We start from the raw sequence: 25,387 nt of genomic DNA, 5'->3' as shown, positions 1-25,387 counted from the left end.
ACACCGGAAAACACTTTCCCAGGGAGGTATTATAATTAAAAAAGCATTTTTATTTAACAATTCATTATGCAGATACTCTGGATGAGAGAATACCCCAACGTTTCAGCTCAAACGCCTTTGTCAAGGGAGCAGGGTGTGAAATACATGGCGGATTGTGTCTGTTTCTTGCCCTTTGCCCCCTGCCTCGACAACCATCAAAGTCCCATATATATACTATACACATTACCCCAGCACTCCATTATATAGCTTCAAGAGAAAATTAAAAACCAATTTTGCACACACTGAAGGAAAAATGTCTGCATTTTAGTGAAAAGAGACACGTTTAGTTACACGGTTTGTACAAAGTATGCATAAGCTGACGCGCCCCGTCTTTTGGATTTATATATATATATAATGTAAAACTTCAGAGATTCACCTTTGTTTCATCCAGGGTGCCCTTGCTGCAGAATTGCCAGATGATACCTGGCCTGTTTACATTTATTCAGCCAAACAAACACAATTAAAGGACACAACCTTTGCACTTGAGCCACCCCATTAATGCATGTAAATGGGCCCTGAAATAAAGTGCACGGCAATCCACACCCCACACAAACCCATTAAAAGCTGCTAGCTCGTTTTCTGTTCATCAGATGAATGTCTAATTTGCATGGGGGTCCCTGGAGACGCATGGTGAATGAGCATAGCGAGTCTGACACGTGCCTGTATATCCAGCCGCGTATGAAATGGCCTGAAAGCAGCTTCCAACAACTCCCAAACTTAAATAAAGGACAAACGGAAACTATAAATAAATTACACCACATTTGTAAGCTCAAGCCAAGGGCAAACTATTCACTAACTCTTCTTATGCATATGAATATGCATATTTACGATATATATTTATTTTTTAAAGCAATTTGCACATAGTAAGGCACATAGTAAGGTACCGCGGAACATCAAGTCAAACTGTACATAAATGAAAGAGTATGTTCTGTTGGAGCATCCCCAGCTGTCTGTGGGCACTTCTACATAGAGAGAAGATACTGTTATTATTATATATAATATAGGGCTCATTTACATCTGCAAGTGCTATAAGCAAAGTGCAATTGCCATGTTTATTTTCTCACAATGCAGCATTTTTTCCAGAATTCCAGCATCATTGCAATTGTACAAGGGCATTGCGTCTGATGCAACTGTGCCTAATTCACCAAAATTAACACAACTGTGTGCACATTTCAGCACAAATAGTCTGGCTGGTGTTATTTACATTTGAGTGACGTCTGTGCCTAATTCTTTAAAAACAAGTGCGCTGTGCCCTATTGGGTACAAAGGGAACCCTGGCATTTCAAGTACACAGAGCCCCAAACAGCCCCCACCAGCCCAATAAATAGTGGCACCTTACGGCAGCTCCTCTGGCATTTGCCAGAATCCACAGATTGCCAGTCTGGGCCTGGGGTGGTGTCACCATGTGACTGAAGGTGCACCAGTCCAACTCAGCCCTCATGAGGGGGCCCAAGAGACTGTACCTAGGGGGCCCCAGCCACTGCATCCACACAAGTATTTTAACCCCCCCCCCCACACACACTTTGCCACTTTTATTATCTTTTGGATCATGCACCCCACTCACTAAGCACCAGGCATATACTTATTACTGGAGGTGGGAAACACCTGATTTAATTCTGAGTTTGACTCTGTGTTTACATGGTACTGGGGGTCAGACAAAAGATTCCTTATGCACTAATTTCCTTGAATATAAACACAGTGCCCATCTATGTTTATCCACCAGTTTGTACATGTACCTACTCAGAGTACATGGTGGCACAAAAGAAGTGGTTGAGTTAAAGTGCTTGTGTGGGTGCACCCGTTAGATGGCAGGCAGCCATAAGACCCTGTGCTGAGCGGTACGTTCCTATCGGTGTGCATGCCTTGCCACTGGCAAAGTTGGATTTTACAGACAGGATCCGTTCGCCCAAACATCTAAACCTTTAAAATGAGAACTTCATGGGAGCTTTCCTGTTCCTTTCTAGCTAATGAGCACTCAGTAAATGGCTGCTGCTGGGCGCACAGTTTGCCTCTCACGCTGCCCTTAATTCATTCAGATATGTTGTGAGCTTTTTTAATACTCGTCTATTATAGCTTTCTTTTTTTCTGCCCTGGTTAATTACAATTGACTGAAGTGCTTTCTGTCAGCTGAAAAAAAGAAACCTTTACCGTGTAACAGGGTCAGGAGAGGGATTTGTAAATGGGTGGTTTGACAGAAAAGCATATGCCAACACACAGTCACACACACACACACACACACACACAGTTAGGGTGAAGACAAACAGAGCTACTAGTAGCAGCTACTTGTCGTGGCTACTAAAAAAGACAATGCTGATCATTTACTGGTAGCTGCTACTAGTAGCCCAGTGGGTGACTAATCTCCCCGCAATGCCATCCCACTGGCAAGAATGTAAATCGCCGGTGTGATGGCATACGCGTCAACTAATCGGCAACTAATCTCCCTGTCTGCCACTGCCCTTAAAGTGGCCATACACGGCCCGATTCTAGCTGCCGATATCAGTACCTTAGACCGATCTGGCAGCTAATCGAGCCGTGTAGGGGCACTAACAATGGGCCTGCCTGTCCGGCATCTGGCCTGAAATTGGGCAGATCTCGATCGGGCAGGTTTGAAAATCAGTCGGATTGGAGACCGCATTGGCTTGTTGATGTGGCCCCCGAACAGATGGACGCCTATACACGTCGTTGAAATACGATCGTTTGGCCCCAGGGCCAAACAACTGAATTAGCCCAATATCGCCCACACACAGTCACACACATAGTCACACACACATATAGTCACACACAGTCACACACACAAACCACATCCCTATTGGTCACTAACCGATGGTGCAGTTTTTATGGAGGGTCACTTACTTGTGTCAGTGCCAGGAGCAAAGTCAGGGCCGGTATTAGGAATTTAGCAGTAATGTAGTTGCTGGTAAATTTGTAATAATTTGTGTTTCTAAGGAAAATTACAGGGAAGTGCAAAGAGTGCCCTTTCACTCACTTTTTGTTACAACTTGCTGCAGGGAAATTAGTAAGACCACATCTGTGCTTGCAGCTGTAAATTACCCACATGATGTATCAATAACACAGTAATTAACATTATTTTATGGGAAATACCTGAAAGGTAAAACCTACTAAGAAACTTAACCTGCTGGACTGGGGTGTCCAGGGCCCCCCCTCACTTTGCACTCTCTTCTACCTCTTCCTCAACTTGCAGCTGTGAATGGACAGAGGAGCGGCCGTAGGAAGCCGGTCTGGGTAAGGGGACTGGTGAAGGTTGGTCCTACTGGGTTTTTTTTCCTCGTGTCCCGCTGGCCCAGTCTAACCTTCAATTCAACCAAGACGCCAACAGCAGCCAATAGGCTTGCTTGCAAATGTCCTGTCGAAGGAAGTATGGCCGCACCCCATAGCGAGGCACTATTTGCACACCCCTTGTGCTTCTCAGTGGGGAACCATCATACTGTGGCGCTCCACTCACTCACCACTCTCTCTCATTGCTGCAAGTCTACGCAATCATTTACTTAAATACATATGCCTTTAAATTCAAAGCTAAGCTCATCCTTTTATTTACCATTATTATTTAGCTGCTCACTGAGATACGACAGATGACTTGTGCATAATAAAAATACATTTACACCATGGCTTCATTTTGAGTTTCTATAGACAATCATAAGAAATGGATTTTAACAGCACGCAAGTGTTTCCACAGCTCATCTCTCATGTTAGAAGGAGCATGATTATAGATTGCAGTGCTGGTATCCTCGGAGGTACCATCGGGGGGGAGGGAGAGGTGCTGCTGTGTACCCAGTACTTATATATATAAAGCCAGACGACTGGCAGGATATTTATACTAATTGCCCACACTCACCAGGTTGCTCATGGTTTCCCTGATATCCACTCTCACACAGAAACACATTTAGGTGCTATCTGCAAAAATAGATAAATGTTTCTTTTGGCTCAAAAAGCAATGCGTCTGGTTAGTGAAAGAAAGTAGTGCTGGAAAATTCCATTTTTCTATCATTCTGAGCAAACTATAGCCACTGCCATGCTTTTGTATCTCAATGTACACTTGAGCAGGGTGTATTTGCCAGATCCAAGGTGCGTGGCACTTCACCAGGGGTGGGACATAGCCGCCCCTGCTGGTACATTTAATGGACAATTTTCCATTGGTTTAGGGCCATGTTTAGACACGTACATCGATATAGGCAGGCACTCTGAATTTCCCAAAAAGAAAGTATAGCGAAAAGCAGCCGTATAGTATTAAAAAATTAGTTTATTTAATCCATATATAAAATAAAAAATAGAAGCCTTACGCTTTTCATACCAACAGGGTACTTAATCATGCCTGTTATTGCTAAGGTTGTGATTACCCCTTTTACCATTAGGGGCGTGTTTACTAAGACTGGAGATAAATATCACTGTTGATGTTGCCCATAGCAACCAATCAGCAATTAGATTTGAACAGTCACCTACAAGTTAGAAATCTACAGCAAAGATCTGATTGGTTGCTACGAGCAACATCACCAGTGATATTTATCTCCAGTAAAACATACCCTGCAGAAATATAGCCCTTTCTGCACTTTGCACTAGTTTGCAGCAGCCAGGGTGGCCATACACCTACACAGCCAAGGCCTCACTATGCCCATACCCCTGCCCTTGGCTTCTTCACCCCTCCTGGAAGCCCCACTTCTTTTGCAGTCCCTGCATCAAGTGGACTTCTGATAGGAGTTTGGCCCCCTTTATCTGTTATGAGCGATAGAAGCACTGGGTGGGGGGTGAAAGAGGGTGGTATCAGGACTGCTGCTATTTAAGGACAGTCCCTGCCCCTGAGTCCATCTATTTCCCAGTCATTAGATCCTAGCTCTGTCTCACCCACAAAAAAGCCCAAAAGGGTCACTGGTCGGAAGTCCATTGTTATATCACAACCCTGCAGCCTAATGAGTTGTTTGCAAGAACGGGGATATAGGAAAACAAACAGAAACCTATGATGGTTGTATCCTTTTACCTTCCCTTACGTTCCCAGGCTGGAAAGCAATCATGAGTAATAAGGAGCATTCATCATGCCTAATTTTCCGCTATACAAACAGCTCGAATCCTACGACTGGAAAGAGCTTGGATGAAATATGTTTATTTATCTAGAAAAATGACTTTATCTTTTTTTAAGAATAATATAAATCAATGTTTTCATTGCTGATCCAATTAACTAAACATTAGACATTGATGTGAGGCGGAAATATATGTTTTGTTTTAAATTATAGTATCCCTTTAATTCTCAGCCGCTACTGGTGCATTTATTAGGCACTGGTGCTTAGGATAGTGTTTAAAACAAAGTTATCAATCAAAAATATCACAGAGGGCTCTTTTCCATAACAAATGGAAATCTATTTAGGGGGCTAATGAAAGCAATATAACTAAGTAAATAAATATGCTAAGGAGGATTGGCCCTGGCAAGTGAATGCCTTTTATGCAGAAGAGATGTTTAACCTGGAGAGGACCAAGTTAGTGAAGGTTTAAGGTGAAGACACACAGAGCTATTTGTTGTGGCTACTAAAATAGACAATGCTGATCATTCCCTGTCATATTGTCTATGGCAGGGTATTTTCTGGCATTTAGTAGCCGTGATAAGTAGCTGCTACTAGTAGCTCCGTGTGTCTTAACCCTTACGGTTTAGGATGTTCATGACCTAGAAAGCAGTAGCATTTATAGATAGGGTAGACACTGGAGATGAATGCTATAGAACAGTGAAAGAAGATTATGGTGGTTACATTGAGAAGTGGTACTTGTGGGGTGGGGGGTTGGCCCTTAACCTTTTGCTTTTATATGGCCACAGAACTCCTTAGTCATTTCTAATATCCTTTATTTTCCAGTAGAAGGCACCTTATTCACTCAACCTCGGCACTATTTGGGAGTTAATTTCCCTTTCAAATAAGTGGTAATTAGCGAGTAATAATTGGTTGATGCAAAGTGGAAAGTCCAAAGTTGCCACCATACCCTCCAGATGTAGATGTTTTTCTAAATGGCTCAGAAGCTCTGTAGAGCGGCTCCCCCTATCCCAATGGGACACTTGGGATCAGCCAATGCCTTTGTGTTTGGTGGTGCAGCTGCTCCGTGCCGCAGGATATCTATAATCATGGTGTCGCTGTCCCAGGCTGGCTGTTTGGTACAAATGCAGCATTTAAATAACAACAACAACAAACATGATGTGGGGATGATCAGCGCAGAGCTTGCCTAATGATGAGCTGAGATTTAACTAGCATTTGTTTATGCTAATTGCCTTATGATGAGGCAGAGTTAGCAGGAGTCCTAACAACATTCATCCATACACAGACACCAGGGCTGGTTATAGGGTAGGGCAATAAGTGTATCTGCCCTGGGCCCTCGGAATCACCTTGGGGGAAAATGGTTTTATATAAACATTAGAGATGGTTCTCCACCTATCACATACGTATCAACCTATAAATCTGTACATCTACCTATCTATCGAGATATTCTTCTGTTATCTGTCTGTCCATCTCTCTAGATGTATTCTTTTCTTGTCTCTCCTATCTATCTATCTATCTATCTATCTATCTATCTAATAATATCTATGCCTCTCTATACCATAGCTATTTAGCCATCTAATTTACTTTCCTATCTATCAGTGATTTACAAGGCATCTATCTGTACTATATAATAGCTGGGGGGGGTATCAGAAAACATTAGTCCACAGGATATTCTCTAGACTATCTTTCCTTCTCTGTTCACTAACTTTTTTTTTTACATACTATCATCTATTCTCTCCCTCATTTCATCTATTTTTTTCTCATATAGCAAAGAATAATGGCCATTGTTAATCATACAAGGCAAATGGCTGGATGAGCAGGAGGTACCACTGATACCTAGGCCCACTGTCAGCTTTCCTGATATCCCAGTGGGACAGACCGATACTGGGGACATCAGAAGAAAATGAGAAGTTGTTAGACATTTCTAGACATTTCTAGACTATACAAATTATTTAGAAAAAACCCCCCTGAAAACCCCAAAGTGTGTTTAGGACCTTCCTCCTCCTTGGTACTAGGCACATTAACTTGCTCTATCACCAACATAATATATAAGCCCTAAGCACTTGCCATTTATTAAAGGGAAACACCGGTTACTGACCTGTACCTATTAATCACAATCGGTATAAATAATTCTTGTTGGCAATGGCAGTGCAATAACTAATGTCATTTTTTATCGTGAGTTCCTTATCTTAAACACCATCCATTTCACCAAGAGCTTTCATGAGATTTTCCCTGCTTCTCGCCCCTCTCTCTTCAGGGACTGGAGGGATCAGAAAGGCTGAGCCACAAAGGAAAGTTTGGGCAGGGCGTGAGATTTGGGCAGGAGTGGCTTCATTCCTTCATAATACATGCAGGATGGGGATAAACTCTGGGTCACAGACGCTTAATAAGTTTATTCCTGATCCCCAGTTAATCCCTACAGCTTTGTCATTATACACTGGGAAGGAACGCCCAGGGCTTCTGTCAAACCCATGTATCCCTTTCCTGCGCCTCCTATTTCTCCCCCCTGATTGGTCGAATGGGCAAAAAAAAACCTCCAGAACTGTTTGAGAAATCCTAGAATAGAACTGAATAACCTATGTTAATATATAAATGAACTTAAAATCTGCTCCTCCAACCCTTCCTCTCTTATTTCCTTTTATGTTGCATTTGTAAAGCACCTACATACTCAATAGTGCATTGCAATATGGATTAGGCAAATGAGGGCTAAAGGTGTTCATACAGAAGAATAGATGGTTCTGCTTGTGGAAGAAGCAGCAGTGTATCAAATAACCCTGAAAATATTCTATTTGTGAGACATTAACTGAACTGCATAATCTATGGCAATGTTCTTCAGTGTCTAAGGAGAATGCTTCTATAGAAGCAATGAATATGGCAGCTCCCACTCATGTGAATGAATGCAAATAAGCAAAGACTTAAGCTTTGATCCCATACATTTATATCTATATCTATAATTATACACTTGCAGGGCGTTTTATGGCTTTTATAGAGGTGTTTCTAACAATTCTTTCAGTGTGCATATATGGAAATGGCATATGTGGAGCTTTGATCAATGCCACTTAATGAAAATGCCACTGCCCACTACAGATCTCATATCTCATTCACATGAAGGGAAAGTGCCACCAGTAACCCTGTATGGATATTATTACTTAAATATGTGTGCAGGTGTTTGGGAGTAATGAGTGTAATGCTGATCTGCCATGCTAGGGTCACAGTCATAGCCGTAAAGCAAAGGAACTCAGGTGACAGTAACACAACTGTGCCACACTCATTGAGATCCTTATTATGCCTGGTAGGAGGTGATCACACATACACAAAATGCAAATAGGTTGCCACGTATAAGTATACAGGGCTTACACAATTACTGAGCAGGTTAGCATGGGTCTTTAATTTTTTTTTTTATTTCCTTGTAGCATTTTTAGTATCAATAGAAATTCTGGCCTGGAGACCACTGCTCTGTCTGGGGATGTGATTGGAACTGACAGAACCTGAAATGGCATCAGGTCCAGACTGGGATTTCAAGTACATGGAGGCCCAAACAGTCTTCCCACGGGCCCAGTAAATAGTGACTGTCTATGGCATCTTACAGCAGCCCCTCTGGCATTTGCCACAATCTATAGACTGCCAGCCAAGGTCTAAATGGCATTGGCAAAGGCAAACAACAACTTTAACCTTTACAGAGAGAGAAGACATGTCGGATATGTATTCTCCTGTTCTAGACCCAGTTAGCAAACACTATATTTGAGGTTTGAATGCATTTTTCGTGCACCCAGCTAAAAACACACCCAACATTACAAAGGGAATAACACTTGGATTAGCAGGGAACGTGCCCAATGCAGCCGCCTCTGTCCAATTAAAATACACATTAGATCCCAAGTGAAGGGTATTAGAATATTATAGCTAGCCTCTGGGTAGATAGCATATGCATTAACATAAATGTTTGCTACATCTTACAAATTCTAAAAAATAATGCATAACTATAGTTATTCCATAAAAGCCCTACTCTTTAAAGGGTAAGGGTCTCTGGGAAAGTGCCGACTGAGGCAATTTTCATAACTGGCACTGCTCTCAATCAAATCACTAGGTCTTTTAACAAAGCCACGGGACTTTCTATTTAAGTATTCATAGGAAGCCACACACACAGTGGGTACTGCTAGCAGTGGTACAGGTTATCTGATGCTATCACTGAGATAGTAACTAGGGGCATACTAATCTGACAGCTGAACAGGCGACAATGATAGATAGATAGATAGATAGATAGATAGATGATAGATAGATAGATAGATGATAGACTGATAGACTGACAATAGCCACTAAATGTGTATGAAGATTTTAAGTTATCCAGGACATAGTATATAGAGTATTTGGAGCTAAGCAATGATTGGGATCTAATATCCGTGAGATGGCTGAAGTTAAGGCTAAAGACATGTTTGCTATATTCCTCCAAACCAGAGCAACAAATATACTAATCCTATACCAGAAACTATTAGACACAAACAAAATCTCTGCATACACTTCACTTTGTCACTAGCACAGCAAGTCCCTTGATGACTCTCTTAGCAACAAACAGGTTAAAAAGAGTCCTTATTTAACCCTCAACCTGCCAATCCCACCTAGTCACATCATCCCACTGCATAACTTTCCTTGATTCGTTCTTCTTTAGTAGCCCTTTCTCCTTCTAATCTTCCACCTTTTTCTGGCACCATCCTTCTCTCATTTCCCTATCTCTGCTTGCCTCAGTCTCCTCTTCCCTCCTCCTCTTTCCCTCCTTCCTCCCTTCACTCCATCGCTCTCCTCCCTGCCCCTCCCCTCTTCCAGCAGCAGTACCACAGTGATCGCTTGCTGCCCCTCATCTCCATTAGCATCTCTAGCAGCATCTCTAGCCCCTGGGGAGAAGGAAGCTTTTGGGGTCTCCCTGACCCACTCTTGGGGGAGACACTGCACTGGCTTCTGCCCTGGCCTTGCTTTCCTTGGCTGGATAAGCCTCCAGATATCCCAAAACTTTGCCCTTTGGATTGACAGGCTGCAGGAAGCAGGTGAGTGCAGACTGGGGCAAGAGGGGGCACTTGGGGGGCTTGGCTTCAGAAAGGGGAGAAGACATTGTATCTGTTGGCATTAAAGTGCAGAACAAGTGCCCTAGTGCCAGTGTGTGGATCTGGGGTTTTGCCAGACTGTATCTGTGTGTATATAATATACATATGTATCTACGTGCCTGTGATGCTGTTGGTATCTGACCGTACATAAGTGCCAGTGCATATTTGTTTCAGGATGCCACCCTGTACCTGGCTTACTGTGCCCACCATACAAACTCTAGGTGTAGTTTTCTATTTGAGTGTGTATTGCTTTTCTGTGCTGATAAATCAGAGGGCATAGACACTGATCTCCTACTATATATCTGTGGTGTCATTCTGCACTGTATGTAAGTGTATATCACAGTGCTATAAGGCATGCCTGAGTGTGTGACAGTGTTCATTGAAGTGTCACTGTGTGACCCAGCACATAAGTGTGACAATCAGCAGATGTAACAGTCTCTACTATACAGTTTTCTTTTTATGGCATACATTGAGGCTGCGTGCCAGTGCATATATCAGCCCTGCCGTGTCAAGTTAACCCATATCCACACCTGCCAGATGGCAACACTCTGCCCTTTGTGCGTTCATATCAGCAGTCACCACATATTTGTCAAGACGGCTGTATGTTGATGTGCCACGTTGAATATAAATACAGCTGATAAATATGATGAGTCATTTGCCAGTTATTGCGCTATTTGTTATACCCTGCGGTGTCTGTTCCGTTTGGGGGTTACTTGTTTTCATTGGCGTTGGTCGCAATGGTTTTCTCACACAGACAGTACAACACATTATCACCCTGATATTGCTTTAGTTACCAATGCTTGTGAGAGAGTACTTGTTGGGGCTTATGCCTTTAATGTAATAAGAATTATCATTAAATCTGTCCCTAAACAGGTTGCAACCGCACTTTAGGTAACTAATAAAATGTAATATGCCATGTAAATGTTTCTATGGGGCATTACTTGCCCACCTGTTGCCTATATTCTCACTGGGGGAACCAGGCCATGATGAAATGCTATGCTAATGTTAAGCCAATGAGCAATTGGTGAAATTGGTGCTTTCATTGATGTGGAGGTGTGTAAAATGCTGTCAGTCACTTGCTTTGCCTGTTGATCCTTGCTATGTAGTAATTCAGCAAGGCAGGAATGGGTGCTAAGGAACACAGACACAGCCTGGTGCCAAGGTGCCCATGGGCAGAATTGTGCCACCTCTTATCATGAACAATTAAGAGTTATTTATTGCTTTATAATTAATAGCAGCTGGTAGTGAAATCACAAGCAAATCCCTGTCTTATTATTGGTCAGCTAACAAAGAGCATGGTATACTGTATTATAAAAGGTGATATTATAGATGCTAGAAACTAATGAATATTGTGCCTGTACAATCTCACCTGGTATCACCCCCTTTTTGGCATATTACATCACATGACACCAACACGGGCACTTAATATCATTGTGATGTTATGTATCTAATTCTAATATTGTCTTTTCTAATGAAGGGGATAAAGCAGATTCTTTCCAGGTAATGCCTATAGTTTAGCATAATTTCCAAATGTATTGGTTATTTTATATATTAGAAATATATATAGAAAATATTGCCAGCATCACTTGGGAATTGCTCCATCCTGGCCTTAATAATAGGGTTCCAAAGATATATTCTGAGGCCACGTGGCTAGGGTCTCCAGAACACCGGGCCAGCAAACTGCAATGGTGTTGAAAGTTATGTCAGTATTAGCAATAGTTAGATAAATAAATATAAATATTGGTACAGCTATGGGACCTGCTATGCAGAATACACAGCACCTGGGGTTTTCTGGATTAGGGATCCTTCTGTAATTTGGATCTCCACAGGTAAAGTCAACACAAAAAATAATTTGAACATTAATATAACCTAATAGGATTGTTTTGCTACCAATATGGATTCATGCAGCTTAGTCAGGGTCAAGTACAAGGTGCTGTTTTATTATTATAGAGAAAAAAGAAACAATATTTACAAATCTAAATTATTTGATTAAAATGGATTCTGTGGGAGATGACCCTCCTAAAATGTTGAGCTTTCTGGATAATGGGTTTGTGGATAACAGATCCCATACCTGCACAGGATCCAGTACTGAGGGGGGACAATATCTAGCCATAATAATAGATTGTACAATAACAACCTTCATGTCTAGTTTGTAAATAAGCCCCTTTAAGTGTAAACGAGAGAGAGTCTAATGATGACTAGCAGTCAAAGGGTTACGATTTTCTGTTGTGCCACATTGTGTGTTTTCAGTAGCCAGCCATATGTCTGTTTCTGTGACTTGTATTACAGTGTGCCCCTTCCTTTGGGGGGGGGGGGCACAAGCTCCTCGCTAAGTGCTACTTTCTGTATCTCAGATTTCCACTTTCTGGTTTCAGTGTGTGATCCCATTGTTCCATGTGCTTCTCCTCCCCATATGCACATTATTATTATTAACAGTTATTTATGAAGCGCCAACATATTCCGCAGCGCTGTACAATAAGAACTGTGGCTACAGATACATGATCCCAGCTCTTTAGCACTGAATGGCACCAATACATGCCGCTCTATCACTATGGAAGTAATAAAAGTTATTACTTACACCAACCCTGACTGTAACTTGTGCCCGCAGGCAGCTTTTCCCACTGTATTTGAGTTGAACCACTAAGTGTATGTAAAAATAGAGCAGGTTACTCAATGGCACCAGGGGCATTCATTAAGGTGGGGTGTATTGGATAGGCTGTGCTTGGTAGCTATGTGGCACACGTGGTTGCACCAGAGGCCATGGTTACCTTTTAGCATGTTATAGAATGGCCAGTTCTTATCAACTTTTTCGGTGTCAGTTTTTTATTTTTACCATTATTGAACTGTTTGCTGTCGTCTTTTGGCTCTTTCCAGCTTTCAAAAGGGGGTAGCCAAAAAATTTGCTCTTTGAGGGCTACAATGTTATTGTTACTTTTTATTACTTATATTTCAATTCAGACCTCTCCAATTCATATTCCAGTTCCTCATTCAAGCTAATGCCTGGTTGCTAGGGTAATTTGTACCCTAGCAACCAGATTTTTGCTACAATTCCAAATTGAAAAAATGCTAAATAAAAAAATTAAATCAATTAATCCACTGCAAATTGTTTCCGAATAGCACTTTCCACATAAAGTACTAAAAGATAATTTAAAGGTGAACAACCCCTTTAATACCTGCTTACAGAGTATGCAGCTAACTGCAAGGCAAACCATATTCTAAGCATATTATACATAGAGTTTAATGTAAGTGTGTATATGCTTTCCACTGAACACAAATCAAACATTTTAGCTGCCTGTGGCTATGTATTACACGGAACTACAACTCCCAGCACCCACCTACATAAGAGCAAAACAGCACTTTCTTAAATCCCTGTATATATTTGAGAGAAAAAAAAATATATATAAATTATTCAAAAAAGACAGAAAACAGTATTGCCGTATTTTGGATCTTTCTAGATAATGGCTTCCTAGATAATCAATCCCATATACCTGTACAAGCCCACTAGTCAGGGATGAGCATTGAAATCCAGAAAGCAAAAATGTAGTGACTATTAACCCTTCCCTCCCAGCGGAGTAGAATTGTTCCAACCACCCATCACATGCCGGAACCTATTATTTCTAGTGGAATGTTAGACCCAGCATTACGGATTAACATGTGTGAATTCCCAAGCTGATCCTTAGTGGCTGCATTATGCATGAATTCAGGCGACTCTCATTTAGAATCACAGGCAGGAATCTCACTTGGTGAAGCTGGCGCTGGCGCTGTGATCTCACATAAGAATTGTGATGTTGATACCATCAGCATATTGTTCTCCCACTCCCATTATCACATTGATTTGATCACCTTGATACCATCGCACCAGTGCTATTGTATTGACATTGTTACAATGGAGTGATCATGGATAGTGGGAACAAGCTGCGTTTCTCACACCTGCATGCACTGTGTGTATCTCTTGCCTGACACTGTAATTAGGAATATATAGCAGGGTCCCTTCTGTGTACTGCTGTCACGCCACTACTGATATAATTAGTGTTGTGTTAACTACACCTTTGTGTATTTTTCTCACTTGGCCTGACCTTGGTTACCCAGAGCCTGTGCAACTGAGCTGAATGTATAGAGCAGTGATGGGCGTCAGGGGGTTCATATTTGGCGCAAAGGGCCACATGTTGAATGTTATGCTGCTGATAGGGCAATATTGCACAGATGAATACATTTAGAAGCAAATACAAATAGTAATATGGGGGGGGGGGGGCTCCTGTAAGCATAAAAGGGTGTGCTGCAAGTAAAAGGTAGTATGGTAAACTAGTGATTTGCAGTTGCGGGCGGGTTCAGGCAGTGCTCTTCCTTTTGCCCTACCTGGGTGCAACCTTCCTATACCCCCTTCTGCCACCTACAGCCTCTATCTATAGGCGTGCGCCTGCTCTGCCCCCTTTGTGATCTCAGAAATAGGGTGGGGCGGGTTAGGGTTGGGTGTGGGACGACTTTTTGTTGAACACCCCTATGGTAAACCTCAGCCTTCAAGGAGTTTTAAAACTACAACTCTCATGAGCTCTTGTTAGACTGCAGGTAGGTTTTTGGCACTTGAGTAAAGATTCACATTTTTCAAAACAACCGGAGTGCTGCTATTTTCATCATTTTTGTATTTATTTGCCCGGGCAGTGGGTACAGCGTGCACCTGGGGCTGCAAGAAGCTATTTTCACTGTGTAAGCACATGTTAACTGATTCTAACTGCAGGTAGGGTTGATACCATCGATATGTGGGCAGTATTAAAGGGCTGAGGTGGCAAACTATAGAGGAAGCAACCCCGCGCAGGGGCCACTGGGCCTGCCTTCTCTGTAGCTGTAGAGAATTCCCTCTCCTGGGGAAAGAATGGCCAGTAAGTGTTCCAGTGTGCTCTGGGCCCCTCCAAAGTTTTTTTTTGGGGGGGGGCTAATTCTTGGCCTGTGGATAAACGCAGGCTGAGAATAAGCCCTCGCTGTCTGCCCCCGGAGTCACTGTGCCGGCCCGGGTGCAGGCACATGGGCAGATTTCGGTGCTGAAATAAAGCCAAGCCTGGCAGGCACAAAGTACTGGGCGCCGGGCACAAAGCGAGGAGTAAACTTAAAAGTTTAATTGTAATTAATATAATAAAAATACAGAGATCACAGGTGAAACCCACTGTCATCATTGTAAGATATAAAATATTAAAAGCCTAATTACTTCCTCCATGTAATCTAAGCAGCTATAGCTACATTATAATGATGCTGACCGCTTGATCCTTGTGGTTGTGCAAGGAAGACATAACCTTTTATGTGGTCTGTGTATATATATATATATATATATATATATATATATACAGTATACTGAGTAACGTAACATTATGGTCCAGGGACCATTGAAGATTTGAATGGCTTTTATGGGCATTTTGCACTTGGATTATATAGCATATCTGGTAAATCCAAGTGCAAAATGCCCATAAAAGCCATTCAAATCTTCAATGGTCCCTGGACCATAATGTTACGTTACTCAGTATACTGTATATGGTGTCAGCACGGACAACAGAATATAAAGCAGAGTAGCCTTACCTACAGAATAAACCTCAGCCAAGTGACATTGTGTTGTCTATACAAGACTATGGTTGTGATGATGCCCAAGGCAGCCATCATAGGAATGCATGGACAGTATTTAGGTAATAGTTTATTTACTGTGCATAGTAAATAGAGTGTATAGTGGTTACAGAGCCAACAGGCATTAGGAATTAATAGGAATACATTAGGAGTAAATGCATTAGCAATGAAATATAAGGCAATATCTGTCACGTTCATTGAATATAAGGGCTATAACTTATATAACACTGGATTCATCTGTATTGGGCCCTTTGAATACAGAGGCCAATAGAACCATGTAATTGTAATGCCTACATTTTGGGTCTGTCAAAATGGCCTTTGGCTTACCCATGGCTGCCTGTTAAGGCTAATATCTATGCATTCCGTTGGTTGGGCAGCCTTCTCAGTGGTAACAGATCTTTGTAGTCACTATGCCAGGGGTAGTTTATTTAGTTGTACCCTGAGCCATGCTCCCTTGTTTCTAATCCAGCTGGGGGATGATTTAGTAACATAACCGCAAATGTTAATGATTGTAATACTCTTCTGGCTTTGGGAGATAAGATCACCTTCTCTGTTATGTTCTAGTCTGGCTGGCTTTATTATAATTATTATATTTATTTTCATTAGTTTATATTGTATTGGCATATTCCGCAGCACTTATTATACCATTGTACATCAGTTACGTCAGTCACTGCATTAAGGGGCATAGTATTATTATTTTCAAGGATTTTTTTTTTACGCTGCCGTAAGTTTCCTACTGTGGCGGTTGGTGGCAGCTCTGGTGCCCCTGAGGAGAGTCACGCGAGGGGTGACAGAGCTCCTGGGTCTCAGGCTTTTGTGTCAGAACTCAGCTGTGTTACTATGAGAGCAGCACCTCCTGAGATCACCTCCCAGGAGTCTGTTACCATAGTAGGGGGAACAGCAATGGGGGAAGGAGTTTGAAGTGCGCGAGCTCTGATTCTGCTCATAGAGACACACATTATAAAGCAGTAACACCAAGGGTCAAATCTAAAAGGTCTATTGTCTATTATCTATCTGTCTATCATCTATCTGTCTATCTATCATCTATCTATCTATCTATCTATCTGTCTGTCTATCTGTCTATCTATCTATCTATCTATCTATCTATCTATCTATCTATCATCTATCTAATCTAGATTCTCTATATCTTGTTCCATCTGTGGCATTTGTCTCCATAATACCTTTTATTGATTTTATAGACTGGTCCACTTTTCTTTATGTCTTTTGTACATTCACTTTTCCCTCCCAATAACCCTTTTTTCACCTTTTTGCTCCTGCTAAATCCCGTCTGTCTCTGTTTCTGCCTCCTTCCCCTCCCCACCTCTCTCTTGTTATCTGTCTCATTAGCAGGCATGCTGTGGCTTCCTTGTTCCTAACACTCATTGGCAGCAGCAGACAGCGTGATATATTTTTTTATATAAAGCTTCAGTGACACTATTCCACAAGAAAGGTACAGGCACAGATTGTGTTTTTTACTTTAACCTTAGTTGGACTATGATACGTGTCTCTCTCTATATATATATTATTATCCAGAATGCTTGGGATCCTGGGGTTTTCCAGATACAGATATTGGATCTTTCTGTAATTTGGATCAACAGACTTTGTCTGCTAAAAATCATTTAGACATTAAATAAATCCAATAGGATTGTTTTGCCTACAATATGGATTCATGCAGCTTAGTTAAGATCAAACACAAGGTACTGTTTTATTATTACAGATAAAAAAAAAAGATTTTTTTCTTAAAAAAATTGTTGGTTAAAATGGAGTCTCTGGGAGATGGCCTTCCTATAATTCATTGCCTTCTTGATAATGACTTTCCGCGTAACTGATCCTGTGTATACAGGAAACCCATTATCCAGAAAGCTCTGAATTACGGAAAGCCCGTCTCCCATAGACTCCATTTTAATCAAATAATTCAGAATTTTAAAACTGATTTCCTTTTTCTCTGTAGAAATAAAACAGCACCTTGTACTTGATCCTAACTAAGGTATAAATAATCCTTATTGGAGCCAAAACAATCCTGTTGGGTTTAATTAACATTTTATTGATTTTTTTTATTGACTTAAGGAGATTCAAATTACGGAAAGACCCCTTATCCAGAATACCTTGGTCCTGAGCATTCTGGATAATGGATCCTATACCTGTATATATAAATACACCTCCATTATGCCTGCAGCACTTATGCAATTCCACATGTGCTCTGTAGAGTTCATCTTGCACTGTCCATTTGCACTCCAGTTTGGTGATTTACTATGGGCAGGGCACAAGTGCAGGAGCTAAATGCCAACCCTTACAGCCCCACTCACGAAGCACTTACACCCAGCCCTTGAGAAGTGACATTCCCATTCTGGGAAAGCAAAGAGTTCCGGATCATGCTGAGGGGCTCTTGGCCAGCTTTCTACATCTTGCCCCTGTCAGTAAATGTAAAAAAAAAGGCCACTGGGGTGCAATTTTAACCTTCCAAGAGTAGAATAGGTCACCGACTACTGAGAAAATACATGGACAGTATTAGGCAGCAGCAGCAAAATATCATTTCACTTATTTGGTCCTCTGTACATGAAGCATCTGGTTCCACAGTAAAAGCCCAGTGAAACACTATGGGGCAGAATTATGAAAAAACTAATTCCTGCTATCACTTCTAGAATAATGTCAGGCCACCTCACAAATAATAGCGATGAGTGAAGTTTTTTGGCTGATACAGATTTGCGCAACAATTTTTCACACATTTTGTTTTACTGGAATTTAAAAAAACCTGTAATTTCACACATGAAAAAAACCAAGAACACCCACTGATTCCAATGCATTCAGCGAAATGTTACCATTTTATGAAATTTTCCGTGGTTTCAGGAATTTTTCAGCAAAGCAAAACGGGGCATCACATTATTCATATTCAGGCTGTTTGACAGCAGGAAGGAAATGGAAACATCTTTTAAGACCTGAGAAAATTTGAGATTGTGCTGGTAAAAAAAAAAAAATAGAAAAAACTCCCCTTTTCTGTATTTGAGTGGCATCCCGGTAGTTCTGTGTGATCTCAGGAGCTGTACGATCTGTTCTGTCAATCTGTGGGGCCAAACAACCTCATGCGTCCAATCTGCCCATTCACATCAGTAAAGCCATAAGGGCATTGGTACAAGGTGAGATTAGTCGCCCACGATACATCTTTGGTGCCGCGGGCGACTAATCACCCCAGAAAGCCATCCCACTGGCACGTAAATAGCCGGTGGGATGGCATATGTGTCGCTCGGTATTCCAAAGTCGCCCAAAGTTTCTTGATGGGCAGTGAAACAAGCTGATTGCATTTTATAACTGCTGTTGAATTGTTTCCCCACATTAGAAAATGCTCTTATCTCAAACCGATTGGGCTATAAATCCTTTTAAAGGCCCCAAATCTTGCAGTGATGGAATGAATAGATCAGACGGGATTTGTAAACACCATGGTCTGGATATCCTGTTATATAGATACTGGAACAAGGACAGCATTCCTAGGATTTAAAGAAGTGTGAGCAAAATGTAAATGTAAAAATAGAAAGTAGCCCAATGACCCGTAGTAAAACGTAGGGAAGCAGGGGCATGACAGACGCGTTGGACAGACTTAGCCACTCCCAGTTACAGGTGATTGGTTAGTTTGTAAGGGGTATAAAATGCGGGTAACTGTTCCCGCTTCTCACTCCATTTTAGTCAGCAGAGTAAAACGCCCACCCTCCCTCCCTATAGAGGTGGAGGTAGCGGAGTGTCGTTGGCGGGGTGATTAAGTTGGGGGAAAACAATGGTTGGGTTAGGAGGGGAGTTTTATAGTTAAGTGGGGCTGGCATGCTTGGAACCTCAGGGGTAAGAAAGTGGATTAGGAGGTAAGTTTTGTTGGGTAGTTGGTTCCGGGCCAGAAGGGCAGCTGGCAGCGCCAGTTGCGCTGCGCAGTTATTGGATTGTTACAGTGTTTGGCTATTTAAAAGTTGATTTGTTTGTTATACAAACATTTGTGTTATGTTTGAGATGTTGTTTCACATTTGTTATTTATGTTATGTTTTAAATTAAAACTTCACTTGTTGTTAATAAATTTTCTGCGGCCATTTTTATCCCAAGAATTGGTGTCTGTGTGTTTATTGGGGATGGTAAGTAAAGAGGTAAAAGGGGGTTGTTGGTTGGGAGAAGGGCGGGTCAAGTTCCAACGTTACTCATGTCAAGGTTTATTACTCCACGTTTGGGTCTCACACAGAAACCTTCATCTGGAGTGTTATAGAGATAGCTAGAATCTCAGTCATAAAGCAGGGCACAACTGCTGCGTAAGGGCTGTGACACACGGGAAGATTAGTTGCCCGTGACAAATCTCCCTTGTTGTGGGCGACTAATCTCACCGAAATGCCATCCCACCGGCACAGGCGGGTGACTTATCTCCCCGTGTGTCACAGCCATAATGAAAAAGTGAGAGGAGACTTAAGGTGCCCATACACCGATGGCGATGGCTGACAATGTCGCCAAGTGAGTGGATCTTCTCCCGATATCGGGAGAATCCAGGCTAATTTGGCCCTGGGGCCAAACAATCAAATTATATAGATGGGTATAGGCAAAGTCGGTCCGGGGATCGCATCAACAAGCCTATGCAGTCCCTGATCCGACTAGATTTTTTAATCTGCCCGATTGAGATCTGCCTGATTTCAGGCCAGATATCGGTCGGGCAGGCACGTCGGTAGCGCCCATACACGGGCCGATTAGCTGCTGAATCAGTCTAAGGGACTGATATCGGCAGCTAGAATTGGACCTTTACCCATTTAATTGCAGTTCTCTGTGCAATCACAGTAGAATGTAAGTGAATCCATTCTATTCCACACAGTGTGACCCACAGATACTTAGAAAAGCAGCATACAACATTTATTAAGTAATGATATACTTCCATTTACTGCATGCTTACAGGCAGATATTAAATGATATCGAGATGGTTAGAAGAGATGTATATTAACATGAGTACACCCAGATAGTATATTCTAACAATAGTGGCCCCCAGCACTGTTTATGTTGCCCAGTTAAGGTGGCCATACACATTAAGATCCGCTCGCTTGGCGACCTCCCGATATCCCCACCTATGTGTGGGCGATATTGAGAAAATGTAGGCTAATTCGATCGAATTATATCGGGACCAATGGGCGTAGTCTGTTCTGATGCGATCCCCGATCCGACTAAATCTTTTAACCTGCCCGATCGATATCTGGCCAATTTCAGGCCAGATATCGGTCGGGCATGCCCCTCATTGCTGCTCCTACATGGGCCGATAAGCTGCTGAATCGGTCTAAGGGAGCTATATCGGCAGCTACAATCGTCCCATGTATGGCCACCTTTAGGCTATGGTTTGAACACTGCACATAAATATTGAATCCATGCTTTGTAATGGGGGTGGGGGGCATTCTAAAATCTCCTATAAATATTCTGTAAACTTATCTGACTTAAAGGTTATTATTTTATTAATTTTTCAAAGTGAAAGCAAATCATTTTGATAGGAACACAAACTGATTATATGCTCTGTGTGTAACATGGCACAACCCCTACCCCCCAGAGCTAGCTACTGGATAAGCAATATTCATTTCTATATAAATGTACCAATGTTCTAAGGATCCCTGCAAGCAGCACTTTATTAGCAGCTTTATCCTCCCTGTAGTGTAAATCCCCGGATCCTTTCATTGCCATAAAGTGGTATTGGTATAACTAAGAAACAAATATCAAGTGTTGTCCTTTTATACAGTTTGTTTTGGCTAGTGGCTCAGCTTGTGCTTTGGGGGGGGGGGGGGGGGGGGAATTCTAAAGCATAATTTGAATATATTGCAGCTAATAAGGCTCTTTTTCTCTTCTCACAATGCATTTTCTACGCTGGCAAAAAACATAAATGGAGAGGACACTGATCCCAAACAATGGCAGATTTTTGCTAAAAATGGCACACTTGGCCAGCACTTGCCTTTTCTCCACAAAACACATTGCATAATATTAGCCTATAGGTCGGTTGTAAGAAACCAGTCAACCATGTTTTTGCATTTTGCACACTGCATTCGGCATTTCTAGTATTGCCCTGAGTACATGTGGCGCTAACTGGGTGGGAGATGCACGTAGGCGTCCTCCCCCACCCACACAGGCCACAACAAGGCCCTATTCTTGGTTCTTTGATCCAGCACAGCAAGGGTTTAGTAAGCAATAAAGGGTGCGCTATAATAAATAGCCCCTACAAACTGGGTTGGACAAAGACTGCAGTGGCTACGTATAGCAAATACACCATCTCCAGGCTCGGACTGACAATCTGTGGATTCAGGCAAATGCCAGAGGGGCTGCTGTAAGATACCACACACACTCACTATTTATTGGGCTGGTGGGGGGCTGTTTGGGTTTCCGTGTTCTTGAAATGCCAGGGCATTAAATCCCAATATGTGCTTACCATACCTGCTTTGAGTGCCTCAGAATAGAGTTCCTAGAGAAACCCTGACATTCTCTATTCAAACCCGTGTTATCACTTTAAAAGAAAACTATACCCCCAAACAATGTAGGTCTCTATAAAAATATATTGCATAAACAAGCTCATATGTAAACCCTGCTTCATCTAAATAAACCATTTTCCTAAATATATACTTTTTTTAGTAGTATGTGCTATTGGGTACTGATAAATAGAAAATTGCCATTTTAAGAATTAAGGGCCGCTTCCTGGGATCATAGGATTCACAGTACACACAAACAAGCCAAGGCACACATACATGCTAGGCCCCATCAGCCAATGAATGGACAGAGTTCTGCCTTTTGCTCCCACACTACTTCCTGTTACAGTTATAGCTGCATTATTTCTGGTCATGTGATCTCTGAGGGAGCACACAGCCCATCACTAAATGGTGGCTCAAGAGAAAGGATGTAAAAGGGCAATATTTACTGATATATATTTTCCAGTTTCATGAGAATCTTTAATAGGTCACGTAACATAATATAAAGTATCTGTTGGTTAATTATTCATTCTGGGGGTTTAGTTTTCCTGGAATGCATGTGTTTTGGTCAAACATACTCTCTGCCATCCTTCACTGAATTATAAAATACTGTGAAGTTTCTCATTTACAATGGAGGAAAAGAGGCAAAAATTCAGTCTAAAACAATCTACCAATTTAGCCATTTTAGACCGTGTAATATACCCCATATCCCACGCAAGCCTTTCTCAGCCACAGCCCTGCAAATAAGCAAGAGCCGAGAGCCTTTGCTAGATCTGACACTGAGCCCAGCACAGCACATTGGAGTTCAGTAGCATTCAGGCCTTTGTTGCAGGAATGTTGCACTGCAATAGTTAACTGCACCCATGTTCCTGGCACGGCACAGGTGTGTCTCTGTGTTAGCGAGACGCCCAAGTGACATCACCTGCACCCCGTGAGCAGTGCAGCACTGACACCCAGTGGCGCATGTTTCCCGTAGGCACAGTAGAACCACTCACATAGATATTGCACATAGCACTGCCTCAAACCCATACTTACAGATTAATCCTTAAATAATGCACAGATTTATTAGGGAATGGTTAGCAGGGGTCCCTCAGGCCCTAAAATAAGGGTTAATCCCATCTCTTTTGTTCCAAGGTCAGATTGGAGGGTTTATGGCTGCCATTAGCCCACCCTACTAGCCTCTCTGGTTCCTGCATTTTTTTAGGCAGATGCTATTATTTTTCAGGGTTTAATAAGCATATACTGAAACTGCTCATTGATGTCACATGAGCAGGGGACAGGATTTGCACCTAGTTCACTCCATGTCCACCACCCCTGCCTCCAGACTCGCATACTTAAAACTTTCATCCTCATTCTCTCTATCATCTTCACACTGCATGTCTCCATAGCGCCCCGTGTGGGGGATGGGCTGGGGTGCAATCGCTCGGCACAACCCTACTCAGGCCCCTCAGATTGGGCCGCAGGGGGTGCACTGCTGGGATCCCTTTACCTTCTGGTGTCCCAGGAATCGTACTGTTTGCTCTATAATTATACTACAGAGGTGTTCTAATTACCCGCCGCATTGTGGGGTCTGCTTCCTCTATATTTATGCCACTGTCAGGGCTGGATTTGTGGTAAGGCCGGGCCAAGGGCGGCACAAATTGAGTGTGCTCTGTGCTCTGGGTGTAAGTCAACTGGTGCACATGCGTGCGATCCTGGAGGTGGAGCGTGGGTTGGTACATGGTGTCGGCCTCTGAGCACACACCACAAAAATCCAGGAGAAGGGAGGGGGGGAGAGGAGCAAACTAAGCAGACTTGTGCCTTGCCCTGAAGGATTTTTCTGAGAGCAAGAAGTCTGACACAGAACAAAAAAGACAAGAAATCCTGTGTTTCTTTAGATAGAGGACTCAGTGCAGCTTTTCTGTGAGTGCTTATGGCTGTATTTACATAGACCTTTCTGATAAAGCTTACTTAGTTTTTACCTTTCCTTCTCCTTAAGACTACTAAAAAAACATTAAAAAAAACGAACAACATGGATTCATGATACCAACAAGGTACTGTTTTATTATTACATTGGCATAAAATTAATAAACAATTGGCTATTGCTGTTTAACACCTCAGGGCACTATCTGCAAGGAATCTGTATGTTCTCCCCATGTCTGGGTGGGTTTCCTCTGGGTACTCTGGTTTCCTCCCACACTCCAAAAACATACAAACAGGTTAACTGGCTTCTGACTAAATAGTGTGTGTGTGTGAATGCAATAGGGACCTTAGATTGTAAGGAACAAATCACAAACATTGCTTTATTTCAGAGCCTTCTAGATAACCAATTGCCTGATAACGTATATAATAATCTATATGATATGAAAAGATAATGTTAATATGAATAATAAACCCTACACCTGTACTAACCGATGCTCAGATATGTGAGTCAGTCTCTGTTCTCATGGTGCTGCTGACACCATAAAGCATGGCAGCTGGTTAAGTACTAAAATAAGGAGTAAGGGGTGTATTTTTCCAATTGTGAAAAGAATTCTTTATGATAGGGTGGACTTGGCAGCATTCTGAGGGCTTTGTCACTTTAGCACCTTTATTGAACATCAACTGTACAGACAAGAAGTCAACACATCAAAAAATTACAGCTTCAAATCCCATAAAAAGGCTTTTGTTAGTGTAATAAAAAGCACTAAATGTTTACCTGTGGTGGGAAATACCACTTACTGTTAAATCCTGGAGACAGCACTGCTAATACATCAGTTGGTACCTGAGAACCATTAAATATAATCCAGCTGTAACTGAACTCTAGCAAATGCCAAGGTCGCCTAAACGTATTTATATTTTCTAAAGTGAAAAGCAACAGTGCAGATCCATTCTAGTCAGCCCCTTCCAACCGTTCCCATTTGCTCCACTCACTGCAAAGCATGGCTACTTTGTACTCCTACAGGAATTCATCAAGTGCAGGCAATAAAATGGTGGCTATAGAACAAAAAAGAGGATCTTTTCTCAATATGCACACTTTGGTTTGTCTTCAAGACAATGATGGCATCACAAGGTTGAGTCTGTGCCGACCTGTCTATAGTCTGAAGTGCTACTTACCTGATGTGATTTCTCACCAGCCTGACCAGGTCTGGACAGGGATTCAAAATAGGCCCTGACATAAGTACACAGAGGCCCAAACAGCCCCCACAGGCCCAAT

At 42.1% G+C, this 25,387-nt stretch overlaps 2 protein-coding genes across 3 annotated transcripts in view; one reads left to right on the top strand and one right to left on the bottom strand.

The window, feature by feature from the left end:
* macrod1 (MACRO domain containing 1) overlaps positions 1-25,387 on the bottom strand; it is a 333,436-nt gene that overhangs the window by 19,755 nt on the left and 288,294 nt on the right. The window lies entirely within an intron of this gene.
* Positions 9,855-25,387, top strand: part of flrt1 (fibronectin leucine rich transmembrane protein 1) — a 140,618-nt gene continuing 125,085 nt past the window's right edge. Inside the window, exon 1 of the mRNA XM_018093416.2 lies at positions 9,855-10,102. The gene's annotated coding sequence lies outside the window, so the exon portion shown is untranslated. The remainder of the gene's footprint in view (positions 10,103-25,387) is intronic.

This window comes from Xenopus tropicalis, chromosome 4, assembly GCF_000004195.4.
Source record: "Xenopus tropicalis strain Nigerian chromosome 4, UCB_Xtro_10.0, whole genome shotgun sequence".
Taxonomy (NCBI): Eukaryota; Metazoa; Chordata; class Amphibia; order Anura; family Pipidae; genus Xenopus; species Xenopus tropicalis.
The sequence above is the reverse complement of the archived record's forward strand: the minus strand, read 5'-3'. Positions and strand labels throughout refer to the sequence as shown.